Here is a 16,799-nt window from a genome sequence, read left to right on the forward strand (position 1 = left end):
ACAAATAATCACTGTGGTAGCTAATCTGGATGGAGGATATACCTTAGTATCTTAGTTTTCTACACAGTTGGAGATATTTGCTCTAAAAACTGAACATGGAAATGGTTCAACCGACAGATGACTGAAGAGTATTTCATTACCCTAATTGTGCTTTGATCAATCTCCACCATTAACAACTTAGATTAGATCACCACCATCCATAGTGTAGCTCGATGTGACTAGTGAGAGGTTTTGGTTGAGGGCTCCAACCATGTGGCCCCATCACATGAATTGAAACATAGTTGGACGCCTCTACCTTTAAACCATATTACCACAAGGTAGTTCCTTTGCATAGAACCATCATAATTATATATATGATGTTCTAACGTATAGCGAGGGAGATTCATAAAGTTTACCTTGGTTCTATCCAAGTTTATGTCCAAACAAGTAACACAAAACCATTACAAATTTTATGTCTAGACTTGTTACATGTTTGAAGAAGAGAGATCCAAAACTTTCTCCACAATTTTGCTTTTAGGTCAACGTTTCAAGTCCATACCATGACCCATCATCAAGAAAAAAATTGAGAGAAGGACGCAAAGGAAAGGAGTATAAATATAATACATAAGGAAAGAAAAAGTGGACAAAAGGAAAGAAACTAACCCTAAAAGTGAACTAGTAGACACATAATTTGAAAATTATACTAACATGCATATATAATTAAATATGATGAATTTAGCATAGTCACGACCATCAACACAGTCAAAATGAATGTCTGAAATGATATGTAAACATTGGGATATAGTTTAAATAGTCTGAGTACCATAACCAATCCAAGTATGAGGAATAGGTAATAATTTGAGAATAAAATAGTAATCAATTCATCATAATGTAAGAGTAAACGTGCAATGGTAATTGTAGTGATTCCTTCATGTGATAATAATGCAATAGCCAAGCTTCCCATAATAATGATGATTTAAATTGTTTAGAAAAATTATTACTAGGTAAATATTGAATGTTACTTGGGTGAATTTTAGAGACATGTTACAAGAACCCACCAATAGAAAACATGAGATGTAGCAACAAAACCACCACCATCACCCCACACAAGTTTCCACCACTAAATCCACTCTAGGGTGGAGATACAGCTAACTATTTCCCTCACTTGAAGCCAAAAAATAAATAATAAGCTTTAATAGATCTTGGCATTTATAAAGAAAAACCACTACACTTTTTTTCTAAATGAGAAAACCCTATAGTTTTTCCATCCCACTATCCATCATAGTGGATAAATATAAGGGGTGAATGATGCGAGCCTAGGTAATAGAGAGAAAATAACCAAGCTAAACCTCACGCTAACACAAGCAGTAAATATAAAAAATTGAAACGAAGACTAGTGGTGTGGGGAGAAAAACTATCTATTTTGGTGAAGCAAAACAAAACAATGAGAGCATGAGTGTAACAAAAAACCCATTGGGGTGTTGCATGTTAATAATACTTGCACCACCCACCATAATTATCATTTGTTTTCTTCCTATTTAGGAATCTTCAATCTAGTTACAATCTTGATACTAATGGAATCATTAGAAAAAAGTCCATCACCTCACATACCTAGAAGAAAGACCTCCATTTCCAACTAATTAATCTTAAAATTCCATTGACTTGCCATGATAATCCGAGTACCATTGCGAAACTTGACTAGGGGAAGGATCTAAATGAGGGCTACATATTTAAGTCTCCACGCTCAATGACATTATTACTTGACAAGAACACCTAATCTAGGGAAATTATTGAAATTAATTTAAATATGACGTATTTCCATAGAAAATAAACACACACACATGCACACATAGAGAATTTTTAAATATAATGTATGTAAATATTTATATTACGTTACAAAAAATCCAAATGTTTCTCCTATGGTTTTTGGTTTTCCACTATGGAAATGAGGCTACTACCATAGTGAGGTTTCCTTTGGCAAAATAAATGATGCCCATGTATTGCATTTATTAGATAAACTAAATAGCTTAAAAATTTACTATAAATTTTAGTCATTTCATTTCCTTTATTAGTTTCCTTATTGATTTTAATGTAGAAAACAATAATTAAAAGAGTATCCATTTATTAAATGAAGAATCTACTTGAATGTATCACGTCCCTTTGTGTCCTCATCTGAGATAAATAATTCCAATCCTGCTACCTCCTTTGCTAGCATAGAGTCCTTAGAAATTAGTTTCATCAACTATAGTTGCACATTATTAATGTTTATAGAGACTTCTTTTTGAGCTTCTAACTATTCCATAGGCACCTTGATAGTTTTTATCTACCAATATAGGTCTATTGTTTACATATGTCTAGTCTTCCTTATGCAAGTGTTCCCTATATTAGGGATCCACCATCCAACATTTTCCTCAATTTCCGCAACTAAAATAAATGTTCTCTCAACCTATGATTTATGTTCAACATTGTTAATTTCTCTTTGAATCTTAGGAGGAATGTTTTCCCAAGAAGTTCTAGTAGATCATTCTTCATTTTCTTAAGCTTATGGATTAGGAGGTTGTCAATTGTCACATCTACTTCTTCTGCCTAAGAGGAAGTTGACAAACTATATCATTCATGATCATGAGGGGAATTCCATATTTGACACCCACCATAGGGAACTCAATAACATTTTTCTCACATAACATTATAATATTTATATTAAGGTGATATTATATATTTAATTTTTTAAATAAAATATATTTATTAACAAGACATCTTCTCATATATATATCCTTTATTTTATCTAAATTTATTTATTTGATCCTTTTAACAATAAATATATTATTAATGAAAATTAAATTATTATAATATATTACAAAATAAGCACATGAGACAGAGAATAGTTAATATGTGTAATCTTAAGCCACTCTTTGCTTAATGCTCATTGGTTTGAAACCTCATGAGTGTCCCACCTACCTAATCCTCAACTATAGGTTATAGTTAGGTCATATAATTAGTTTTGTGAATCAACCCCATGTCATAATTGATTCCTCTAATCACTCTCACACAAATAATTTTAAATAATTCAAATATTAAATTATTATAAATATCTATGTTCAAGAAAGATCAAATTTCTTAATGTATAATTTTTTAATCATTTAATCTCATGTTACATATTAATTCCTTTATATTAAAAAAATGTATTAACATATCTAATCCTTCTCGATAAAATGGATTACGATGTCTTTATTTATTTATTTATTATGTATGTCTATATTTATTTTTTATTTAATTTAACTTAAAATATTTAAGATGATTTCAACTTATATTTTTAAATTTTTTAATGTAAAGTTAAAAAATTATCTTTTGTTGAATTGATGCTTCTGTGATCCATATCAAGTTTATGAAAAGAATTTTTCGGCCTAAATCACATGAAGATACATTTGTCGATGCGTTTCGAACTAACAAGTGTGGTCCATCGTGAGGACAAGTTGAAGAATCAGACCATGGCTACATGCTAAATAAGGATAATAGATCTTCCACTAGCTAGGTTTTACTGGAAAACGGCTATATTAGACTAGACTGGACAAACGGTTATAATGGACCCATAAAACGGCTAGTTTTGATCATTTAGATTATCTAATAATAATAATATAATTAAAAAATAGTTAGCTTGGGGTGGATATTATATTTTATAATGTTCTGGATTTTTAATAAAGTCTAGAATGCTGAAATATTATTTTAATCTTTTCTAGTTTAAATTGAGTGTTATTTTATGTAACATGTTTATCCAAGAGTTAAAATTAATCTAGGGTGAATCATAATGATTAAAATGTTAACAAATAATAATAGATCTAGGGATTGTAACCAATAGAAATTGTATGGATTTAATATCACCTAAATTAATAATATTATTTATTATTATATTATTATTATAATAATAATGTTACAATAACATAATTATTCTTATTCCTAATGGCTATGGTGACTAATTAATATAAATCTATTAGTAAAGTTATCTAATATTAGCATAAACTTATTACTTAAAATAATTAACTATCATATACTACTAGATAATTATGCAGTAAGGCGTTTCCCTATGAAAAGAACTCCCTCCAATGCCACGTGTCTTTTTGTATGCCTTTAATTTAAGTGTTACACTATAGAAATCACCAGTTCCATCCGATTAAAAACTGGTATTATTCAGTTACATAGATTCTCTTAGGGCGTTAATTCTGCAGGTTCTTTCAAGCTAGGCATTACGGGTGCTCCAACCGTTTGACAAAAATAGCCTTCGTGGGAGCCCCCGAAAGGCTTTCTTGCAGCGGTCTTGACTCATTCTCTTTTGCAAATGGGAGTTTGGTTTTCCGCTTCCTTGCCCGCATTCCACCCGGGAAGCAGGGAAAAGTTCCATCCAGGAAGTAAGGAAACGTTCAGATAAGGCGACACCTTTTGAAGCAGAGGAAGAGCCGCGACACCTTCTGAAGCAGAGGGGGAGCCATCGCCTGAAGTCTGGAGTGGTGATACCAATCCTCGGCCTCTCCGTTGGCTTACAAGAGCGAAACCTTGCTCACCTACTGTCTTGGCAATGCTCCTCCGTGTCATCATTTGGCGGGTAATTGGCTCCACGAGGGCTCTTCATCATCATCTTCCTCTTGCGGTTGCTCTCCTGGCTTCATGCCTCTTATGAAAGTCGTTCTTCTCCCCTTTTTGCTACGAGTTATCAACTCTTATGAGACCCCTCTTGTTTTCTTGTTTGCAGGTGAGTGAACAGTTCTCAATCCAAGTTTGAAGGTGGTTTGAAATTGACTTCCTCTAAATAACCAAGTGCTCCCTTTCTTCTCCCAGGTGACGAATTTTCCACCAAGCCTGCAGCTTATGTATTTTTTTGTTATTAATGTATGGACCTTGTTTAATTTCTACAAAAGAGTTTCTCGAGGAGGGTTTTAGATTTAGCTATGGCCGCTTCAACGATGTTTAGGTAGTTTTAACTGCTTATTATTCTATGTAAAATTGATGTACTGTTATTGTTGTTATTCTACACTGTATTTAGCCATGTAATCACACTTAGCAGTTTTAACAAATCAGAACCAAGGGTTAGTCATTTGTTAGGTTGGAGTATATTTACATGGAGATGACGACTGTATTCACCTAGACTAGATTTCAATAGAGAAGTAATCCATGTGATCTATGCAAAAGCCTCCATATTTGTGTAAGAAGGAATTGTTCTCCGTTGTCCACATGTAAGTTCATTTTTTGTCTAGATTGTAGTTGTTTAACCAATCAACCAATGAATTTGCTTTTATGGATGAGGAAAAGTAATTTTCTATGTAGGCTTCCATCTGCAAATTTATAGAATTGATTGGGCCTAAGACTATTTTTTTGCTTTTATGGATCAGGACAAGTAATTTTCTATGTAGGCTTGCATCTGCAAATTTATAGAATTGATTGGGCCTAAGACTATTTTTTTGCTTTTATGCAAGTTTTTAATAAATTTAGAATAAGCTAGATTTTAATTAAGTAAATTTGTAGGTCATTTCTTCCTCCGAGGCTGTTAGGTTTCTGTTAAACACAGTTTATGAAAAAATTCTATTCAAATTAACAAATATGACCATAACTGGCTTTTAGGATCATGGGGTTATGATTTTATTCCAGTGATTGTAATCAAATCTTAATTTTTGGAGCCTCTTTACTGTCTACAAAAATTGCATCGATGAAGGGAGATAATTATCTCTGTTTGAAATTAATTTTTCTTTAGCTCTAACTTGACTGAAAGTTCTATTAGAATAAGCCTTAGTCTAATTAAAGTAACATATGGCTTGTCTTTGACCTTATTGAAATTTTCAGTGATTATATTCCATAGTTCGGTTTTCCCTAACAATTAGTGAGAATCCACACTCCGCAACAGCTTCATGCAAGCCATGTGCCGAAATGCATGAAAAGTTTTCACATAAGCTACCTGCTTTAACTCTCATGAGAGGAGGTTTTGAAACTTTGGCCAATGTGTACAATTGTTTATTGGTATATTGTTTGGAGGTCGGTGTCAGATGACGGTAATTAATGACGAGCCTTCAAAGTTAAAAATTTCACAATATAATCTTTGTGCAACAACAACTATATATGACCTTTAAGTCAACGTATATTTATAACTTACACTTCCTATTTCCCACTCTATTTTAGTGTCATAAATGCCAATGATTCCATATTCTTTGGACTATTCATGGGTTTCCTCATTCCTCCTAGTGGCATGTCCATCATTAGGAGCAAGTTTGATTCATGTTACTTGAAAGAAATTATGTTGGGTAGATCCAAGTACTCAGCTCCCATGGCCTTCAAAGGGGTTCTGGTGGATTATGTTCACCATAATTTTGTCGAAACCAAGCCGCCATTGATGCAGCCGTTAAGATGGTTTAGAAAAAATGCAATAAAGAGGTTTATCTACAACTCAGGCTTTGTCTTTTCTCGGAACCTCTGGAGAAACTCTGACTGGTTGCCAAGGAGGGTTCTCCACTACTTTCACGCCTCGGATTTCTGTATATTTAAACATTTTTTAAACTTTGTGAACCCCGTCCATCAATTTTTTGAGTACTCAAATATATGAATATTATGCATAATATTTTCATTCACAAAAGCTAGTGCATTCTACAGAGTTCTTGTAGCCCCATTTTTATACACTGCTATCTATAAATTTTGATTCTATAGAGTTTTTGTAGCCCCATTTTTATACACTCCCATCTGTAAATTTTGATTCTCTGCCAAACTAATCAGTGCACAATATTACAATTCTAGAGCGTAGTTCGAAAATTGTGAAATAGACTTAAGCTCATGCTTTTCATCGAGATTTTAAGTGTATCTTCTACCGACTCCATGTTCAATCTACAACACCCACCAAGTTATTATAAGGATTATTAAATTCAAACAAACACCCAAACAAAATTTAGAACGCTTTGCGGAATTTTCAATGTGTTTCATGATGATGCGAGTGCTAATGAAATCTGTAGCGCACTCCTTTTTTCATAACTAGAATGATCTGTGCAGTGAAACGGTTTGGTGTGCATAACTCTCACCAAATTTTATGTTCTGTGGAGTATACATGGACGGTGGATATATAGCTTGCTAGGTTTGAACCATTCCAGGATTACAAATTATTGCATAATTTGACCATAATGCATTAACTTGTGTTCCCATATTTGTGACTTACATAAAATCTAACGATCATCTTTCACCTCACACGTGCATTAATAGGACAAGTCATATTAAGCCATTCATTTAATTCGTTGAAATATTCATAAATATTTGTTATATGGTGGGTTACTTTGGACACATATTTTTGTACACATTTTTCTTGAGAAAAACCATGTTGCAGATTTGCTATTCAAAAGAGGAGTGACAAGAACTTCAGGGGTTATCTCATATACTTCATACATTCATGAAAATAGGATTGACTTTGACAATTTTAATATCTTCTAATCTTACTAATTTTGGTTTTTAATACTTAATATGTTTTTCTGGAAGGACTATTCATCCCTCTAAAATACCATAATTCTCTTAAAAGTCTATTTGGACAGATTGTAAGCAATAAATATTACATAAGGAAAAAAAACTTCATTAGATGAAAAACTATATATGTGAATTCTCTTTTTATATATAAAAGACAACATATTTTTTCTTCTGAAAAAAACATTGCATTTTGTTTCCAACTGTTCAAATTAATCTTAGAACAAGACTTCTTGTGACTGCTTAATATTGAGTTCAACAATAATCTGTATTATATTAGTTTTCCCTTGGTTTATTGCTGGTAAAATTCCCTAGAGTTGAAAAAGATCATGCTTATGTGGAAGAAGAAATGGGATTGGAACAAGAAAAATAATTCAATGTTGGATGACACCTCCAGCCTTCAGGCACCATATAAAATTGGTAAGGAATTTGGTTCAAATGGTTTTGTTGAATATCTCAGAGTGCATAACTAAATATTATTGGAGAATTTAATTTCAACAACCTATTAACTGTCCATCCAAGTATCATCCCAAGTATCTTAATTCAGTTTTCACTTTGTCCAATTTAATTCAATCACTGCAATTATTAACTTATTGTTTATGTCTCCAATATAATCATTGTGGTCAATGCACCCACTAAAACATCGTTGAAACATCACTGAGGTCAGCATATCAGAGTTGAAGACTCATTTGGATCCCACCAAGCCTACAACTTATGTAAATTTTTGTTATTAATGTATGGACCGTGTATAATCTCTACCCAAGAGTTTCTTGAGGAGGATTTTAGATTTATCTATGGCTGCTTCAACGATGTTCAGGAAGTTTTAACTGCTTATTGTTCTATGTAAAATTTATGTACTGTTATTTTTGTTATTCTACATTGTATTTAGCCATGTAATCACACTTAGGTTAGTGGGTTTTAACAAATCGGGACCAACGGTTAGTCATTTGTTAGGTTGGAGTATATTTACATGGAGATGACGACTATATTCACCTAGATCAGAGTTCAATAGAGAAGTAATCCACGCGATCTATGCAAAATCCTCCATATTTGTGCAAGAAGGAATTGTTCTCCGTTGTCCACATGTAAGTTCATTTTCTTTCCAGACTGTAATTGTTTCACCAATCAACCCATGAATTTGCTTTTATGGATCAGGAAAAGTAATTTTCTATGTAGGATTGCATCTGCAGATTTATAGAATTGACTGGGCCTAAGACTATTTTTTTTTCTTTTATGCAAGTTTTTAATAAATCTAGAATAAGCTAGATTTTAATTAAGTAAATTTGTAGGTTGTTTCTTCTTCGCAGGCTGTTAGGTTTCTGTTAAACACAGTTTATGAAAAAATTCTATTCAAATTAACAAATATGACCATAACTAGCTTTTAGGATCATGGGGTTATGATTTTATTCCAGTTATTGTAATCAAATCTTAATTTTTGGAGCCTCTTTACTGTCTACTGAAATTGCATCGGTGAAGGGAGAGAATTATCTCTGCTTGAAATTAATTTTTCTTTAGCTCTAACTTGACTGAAGGTTCTATTAGAATAAGCCTTAGTCTAATTAAAGTAACATATGGCTTGTCTCTAACCTTACTAAAATTTCCAGTGATTATATTCCATAGTTCTATTTTCCCTGACAATTAGTGAGAATCCACACCCTGCAACAGCTTCATGCAAGCCATGTGCCTAAATGCTTGAAACGTTTTCACATAAGCTACTTGCTTTAATTCTCATGAGAAGAGGTTTAGTAACTTTAGCCAATGTGTACAATTATTTATTGGTATATTGGTTGGAGGTGAGTATCAGTTGAGGGTAATTAATGACTTGCCTAAAAAGTTAAAAATTTCACAATATAATCTTTCTGCAAAAACAAATATATATATAGGACCTTTAAATCAATGTATATTTATAACTTCCACTTCCTATTTCCCACTCTATTTTAGTGTCCTAAATGCCAATGATTCCATATTGTTTGGACTATTCATGGGTGAAACCCTTTCCTCCTGGTGGCATTTCTATCATTAAGAGCAAGTTTGATTTATGTTACTTGAAAGCAATTATGTTGGGCAGATCCAAGTACTCTACTCCCATGGCCTTCAAATCGGTTTTGGTGGATTACGTTCACAATAATTCTGTCGAAACCCTCACACTAGAGGCTGCCATTGATGCAGTGGTTAAGATGGTTTAGGAAAAGAGCAATAAAGAGGTTTATCTACAACTCAGGCTTTGTCTTTTCTCCAAACCTATGTAGAAACTCTGACTGGTTGCCAAAGAGGGTTCTCCACTAATTTCACTCCTCTGATTTCTGTATATTTAAACAATTTTTTTTAGCTTTGTAACCCCCTCTGTCAATTGTTTGAGTACTCAAATATATGAATATTATGCATAATATTTGCATTCACAAAAGCTAGCGCATTCTACAGAGTTCTTGTAGCCCCATTTTTATACACTTCCATCTGTAAATTTTGATTCTACAGAGTTTTTGTAGCCCCATTTTTATGCACTCCCATCTGTAAATTTAGGTTCTCTGCTAAACTAATCAATGCACAATATTACAATTCTAGAGCATAGTTCAAAAATTGTGAAATAGACTTGAGCTCATGCTTTTCATCGAGATTTTAAGTGTATCTTTTGCGGACTCCATGTTCAATCTATAACACCCACCAAGTTATTATAAGAATTATTAAATTCGAACAGACACACAAAAAAAATTTAGAACGCTTTGCATAATTGTCGATGTGTTTCAGGATGATGTGAGTGCTAATGAAATCTGTAGCGCACTCCTTTTGTCATAACTAGAATGATCCGTGTGGTGAAACGGTTTGGTGGACATAACTCACCAAATTTTCTGTTCTGTGGAGTATACATGGACGGTTTATATATAGCTTTCTAGGTTTGAACCATTCCAGGATTACAAATTATTGCATAATTTGACCATGATGCATTAACTTGTGTTCCCATATTTGCGACTTAACTTACATAAAATCTAACGATCGTATTTCACCTCACACATGCATTAATAGAACAAATCATATTAAGCCATTCATTTAATTCATTGAAATATTCATCAACATTTGATATATGGTGGGTTACTTTTGACACATTTTTTTTTACACATTTTTCTGGAGCAAAACCATGTTGCAGATTTGCTATTCAAAAGAGGTGTGACAAGAACTTCAGGGGTTATCTCATATACTTCATACATTCATGAAAATAGGATTGACTTCGACAATTGTAATATCTTCTAATCTTACTAATTTTGGTTTTGAATACTTAATATGTTTTTTTGAAAGGACTATTCATGCCTCTAAAATACTAATTCTCTTAAAAGTCTATTTTGACAGATTGTATGTAATAAATATTACATAAGAAAAACAAAACTTCATTAGATGAAAAACTATATATATGGATTCTCTTTTTATATATAAAAGATAACATATTTTTTCTTCTGAAAAGAACATTGCATTTTGTTTCTAATTGTTCAAATTAATCTTGGACCAAGATTTGTTGTGACTGCTTAATATTGAGTTCAGCAATAATTTGTATTATATTAGTTTTCGCTTGGTTTATTGCTTGTAAAACGCCCTAGAGTTGAAAAATATCATGCTTATGTGGAAGAAGAAATGGGATTGGAACAAGAAAAATAATTCAATGTTGGATGACACCTTGAGCCTTCAGGCGCCATATAAAATTAGTAAGGAATTTGGTTCAAATGGTTTTGTTGGATATCTTAGAGTGCATAACTAACTATTATTGAAGAATTTAATTTCAACAACCTATTAACCGTCCATCCAAGTATCATCCCAAGTATCTTAATTCAGTTTTCACTTTGTCCAATTTAATTCAATCACTGCAATCATTAATTTATTGTTTATGTCTCCAATATAATCATTGTGCTCAACACAACCATTAAAACATCGTTGAAACATCGCTGAGGTCAGCATATCACAGTTGAAAAGTCATTTGGAGCACGAAGTCGGCACAAAGTCAGTTTGCATAAAAAGGTAAAGACACAATTTATTAGTAAGGCAAACACCCTTTTTTAACAAATTTGTTTTAACAGCTTTCTTAAAATAATTGTGATTTAGGTGCGGTTTATTAGTACCGCAAACACCTTTGTTTTAACAAATTTGCCTCAAAGGATTTCTAAAATAAAGGTGATTCATTTTTGTTTAAAAAGAATGTTATGTTATGTTGTGAAAAAGGGAATTTAAAAAAAGTGTTTCTGTATTTTTTTTTTTAGAAAAGCTCCAAAAGTATTAGAAGGCGCTTCCCTTTGAAGACAACTCTCCTAGCTGCCATGGTATATTATGTTAGACGATTAAGGAATCCTTTTCCATTAGATTGAAACAATTATTGAACGGTTATAACGGGCTTCCTCTACTCGAGAAAATGATAAGCGACACATTTGCATCGCACAACAATGAAAGCTCACAACAAAGAGGATCAAAGCTCACAATAGAGAGGATCAATTTGAGATCCTCTACCTCAAATTCATGAAGCTCGTTAGAACCCTCATGGAATTGAAGTGACCATCAATTGTCGCTATCTGTGGGCATGCTTCTACATGGGGGTTTATTTTCACGTTAGCCCATGACTACAGATTCATGAGAAAGGACAGAGGGTTTCTCTATATGAGCGACGTAGACATGGGTTTCTTCATTCCTCCTAGTGGCATGTCCATCATTAGGAGCAAGGTTGATTCATGTTACTTGATAGAATTTATGTTGGGCAGACCCAAGTACTCTCCTCCCATGGCCTTCAAAGCGGTTCTCGTGGATTATGTTCACGATAACTCTGTCGAAACCCTAGAAGCCATCATTGATGCAGCTATTAATATGGGTCAGAAAAAATGCAATAAGGAGGTTTACCTACAACTTAGGCTTTGTCTTTTCTCTGAACCTATGGAGAAACTCTCACTGGTTACAAAAGGGGGTTCTCCACTACTTTCTCACCCCTGATTTCTGTATATTTAAGCATTTTTTTTAACTTTGTGAACCTCGTCCATCAATTGTTTGAGTACTCAAATATATGAATATTATGCATAATATTTGCATTCACAAAAGCTAGTGCATTCTACAGAGTTCTTATAGCACCATTTTTATACACTGCCATCTGTAAATTTTGATTCTATAGAGTTCTTGTAGCCCCATTTTTATACACTCCCATTTATAAAGTTTGATTCTCTGCCAAGCTAATCACTAAACAATATTACAATTCTAAAGTGTAGTTCGAAAATGGTGAAATAGACTTAAGCTCTTGCTTTTCTAGAGGCTTGAATGAACATTAAAGAAAATTCAAAATCACAAGGTTACTAATGTGACAATTGTATATGACATCCATGTTAAGCCATCGTTCCACAGTAATTTTTTTTAGATTCAAGAAAGTTTATGGCATTAGTATAAATTAATGTATCCACTAAATTTATATGTGGTTGGACGAGAGATTTGTGCTTGAATATTCCACTTGCTTCACAAGGTTACTAATGTGAAAATTGTATATGACATCCATGTTAAGCTTGCACAATATTTTTTTCTCATATTCAAGAAACTTTATGGCATTAGTATAAATTAATGTATGCACTAAATTTATAAGTGGTTGGACTAGGGATTTGTGCTTGAAGATGCCACTGGCTTCTCTGTAAATGGTGACATTGATGTGCATACAATTGTTGTTGCTTCGTTTCTTGTCTCACATCCAATCTTTTCACCTCAAAGACTTCTAGACATGTCAAAAAAATGGAGAGCTCCACCTTTGCTAAAAGGCCTCGTGGATCTTTTCATTGGGACACTTTCTGCAGGAAACCACTTTGGAGATTGGATGGCTATCATAAAAATATGGATGCAGTCTAAACTTGTTAGATCATCGAATGTTGTGGTCCACTTTTTTGTTGTCTTGGTAAGTTACTGTACATTTATTTCTACTCGATTGTTTTTTAAAAGAGTTAATAGAGTGATGGAATGATGAAATTAATTGTCATTTAACTGTCTCTATCGAAATTCACTGCGTATCAATATTATTAAGAGGAAATAATATGACATAGGGGCATATCATTTATCATCAAAGAAGATACTTGTCTTAAGATGAAAAACTCCTGAGCAAATCCTTTCAAAAATCTCAAGAAGTGGCCTTGAACACTCTGTTCATGAAGAAGTAGAGGAACAGATAGCTAACAAAGCTTTGTTCTACCATTCAAGTTGGGTTCAAATCATTAAGCTACAAGCTACCCCAAATATGTCCTCTAGAAAGTAAGTAAACATCAGAGAAATCGATTTTGGCATTATTAACTACAAGAAATATTTAAAAAAGACAACGGAAAAGGGATGGTAACTTGGAGAGAAATGAGGAACTATGTAAGCTTTATGCTTCTAAATTCATTGGGCTCCTTTGAGTTAAGGTGGTTGTTTGTAGCATAATGGGCAAAGGAGCCCATAATTCCTAGTCTAGACTGTTGTCCTATTTCCAATAGCGCCTCTCCAGCCTCAATTGTTTTAATTTTTGGTGTCCCCATTTCTCAAATTTTCTTGCCCAATGTCTTTTTTCTTCAATACTAAAGTGGCCAGAAATCCTCATCCTCCTTAGTTGAGGCAGTTTTTGGGGGGTTTCTTGAGATTCACCACTTGGTTTGTCTACTTTGGACAAGCCTCTATAAGGTAGCCAAAAAAATGGTAGTGTTGACATTGGAATGTTGTGTTTTTCTAAATCCAATGGCTGCAACCACTATGTTGATTGTAGGTTGAGCATTATTAGATTTTGGTGAGTTTTTGCTTATATGTATCTTCATGAAAATTTTGGCATAGGTAGAAAAGGCTTCTTCAACCCTTGTGCCATAACATTTTCATGTTCTTTCAAAAGGTTTCTACCTAGAAATGAATGAGGTTTTTGATGATCTTTACCCACATTGAATTGGATGAGATTGGAACTGTGGCCAAATTAAATTCTGGAAGCCACTATTTTATGTTACAACCACATTCATTCTAGAAAAATTGTTTTATGTTAGAACCACATTCATTATGGAAACATTGTTTTATGTTAGAACTGCATTCATTAAGGAAACACTATTTTATGTTAGAACCACATGCATTTTGGAAACGTTGTTTTATGATAGACCTACATTCATTTTGGAAACCGTTGTTTTATAATAGACCTTCATTTGCAGACAACCACGACATATTGTCTTGGGTCCATTTTCTCTTTTCATGTGTCACAAAAGACATATGAGTAAACATCACATCAATAGATTTTTGCATTTTTAACTACAAGAAATCTTTAAAAAAGACATCAGAAAAGGGGTGGTAACTTGGAGAGAAATGAGGAACTATGTAAGCTTTAGGCTTCTGAATTATTTGGGTTCCTTTGAGTAAGGGTGGTTGTTTGTAGCATAATGGGCCAAGGAGCCCATAATTCCTAGTCTAAACTGTTGTCCTATTTCCAGCGGCACCTCTCGAGCCTTGATTGTTTTAACTTTTGGTGTCCCCATTTCTCAAATTTTCTTCTCCAATGTCTTTGTTCTTCAATACTAAACTGGCCGAAAATCCTCATCCTCCTTAGTTGAGGAAGTTTTGGGGGGGTTCTTGAGATTCACCACTTGGTTTGTCTACTTTGGACAAGCCTCTATAAGGTAGCCAAAAAATGGTAGTGTTGACATTGGAATGTTGTGTTTTTCTAAATCCAATGGCTGCAGCCACTATGTTGCTTGTAGGTTGAGCATTATTAGATTTTGGCGAGTTTTTGCTTATATGTATCTTCATGAAAATTTTGGCATAGGTAGAGAAGGCTTCTTCAACCCTAGTGACATAAGATTTTCATGCAGTTCTTTAACTAAATTCTTTGGTTTCCCTATTTTTGCATGGCTTATAAGCATTATTTTGATCACATATTGTTCTCTCAACATGGTATTCTAAAGTTAAAAAGCTACACTTATTGATCATTGGATGATATTTTCTATTTTTTAATCAGAATTTCCTTTTTATTTGATCAACTTAACATGTCTTGAGTGAACACTGAAGTGGGATGAGGTAGTGAGAGAGAATTGTTAGGGTGTTGGTTTTTCTTTACACCTGATATGATCGTCCTTACATTTCCAAGACAATATTTGTCTTCATTTCATGTTATATATGGTCTTGATCTGAAGGCATTTTTCACCCTGTAATTCATCTTGCCAGGAATTTTCACACACATATTTGCATGTTTATATGCTCAACATAAGTATACAACAAGAAAAGTTTAGTGGGATTTGGTATGTTTCCATCATTGAGTTATATAGGATGTGAGACCACAAGGTTTACATGTCTGTTTATGCAACTGGGTTTATCCTTTGCTTAGAGATGCAATAATAAAAGCGTACCTGGTTTTGATATGGATCCATTTCAGGTTTATACAGAATTTGAGGTCACTGGATTTTGCATATTGGTGATCAAAGGAGTTCTTGCATGTGCAATAATTATGGAAGGATATAATATGAAAAATTTCATGACACACAAAAGTGAAATAATTATGGAAGAATATAATATGAGAAATTTCATGACACACAAATCAATGTAAAGTCTTACTTATGATAAAAAAGAAACATTAGTAAAGAAACAAAATTGCATAAAATTTTGACTTCTTTCTTCTATGCTATTCTTTCTTATGCCATTGCCTTACGACGTTTCCTTTACAACATGTGGTACAAATTCTAGTTTTAACCCATTTAGATAGTCATGAAAAGGACTATCTCCTAAACGAAAGGAAAAGAGAATGAGGGAGATCTCCATAAAGGACCAAGAAACACAAAATAGAAAGAAGAAACAATATGGGATAAAAAAGGAAATAAAGAGCATGTCAATAATCGAGGGAGGGGAAGGAAGGGGAAGAAATAAATAGGAAGAGAGGGCAGGGATCCAACAACTACTTATCTTCCAACTGTCATCTTTATTGAGATTGCTTGGTCTCTTTTCAATCTCAATGGCTTCTCTAAATTTTCGGTGATGGAACTGCGCAGTCATAGCTATCACTTAGGCCTCCTCAAGACACACATGATGTTTAGTCTTATCCGCATGTTCCGTTAATGCAGAATACTTGGTTCTCCCATGCTTTAGGTCGGTCGCATGCTCATTAATCCTTTGATTAATGGAACACCCAGTCTCCCCAATGTAGGGGGTTCCACAAGAACAAGGAATAATATAGACACCTTTCATGTCCTTAGGGTTGACATGATCCTTCACTGACCGGAGGGAATTATGAATGGTGTTAAGGGGTCTAAAGGTCAATGGAACATTATGTTTCTTCAGAATCCTAGCAATCTTATCTTCAATTTATAATAGGTTCTCACGCATTGAATTGTAAAACACCACATTACACT

General features: G+C 33.5%; 1 pseudogene; it reads left to right on the plus strand.

Moving 5' to 3' along the window:
- Positions 1-9,515: 9,515 nt before the first annotated feature.
- Positions 9,516-12,417, plus strand: LOC149167028 (enoyl-CoA delta isomerase 3-like; annotated as a pseudogene).
- The last annotated feature ends 4,382 nt before the right edge of the window (positions 12,418-16,799 follow it).

The sequence above is a fragment of the Pinus tabuliformis genome, chromosome 5_1, assembly GCF_031772625.1.
Source record: "Pinus tabuliformis cultivar Carrire ecotype Pingquan chromosome 5_1, CPIR1, whole genome shotgun sequence".
Classification (NCBI taxonomy): domain Eukaryota; kingdom Viridiplantae; phylum Streptophyta; class Pinopsida; order Pinales; family Pinaceae; genus Pinus; species Pinus tabuliformis.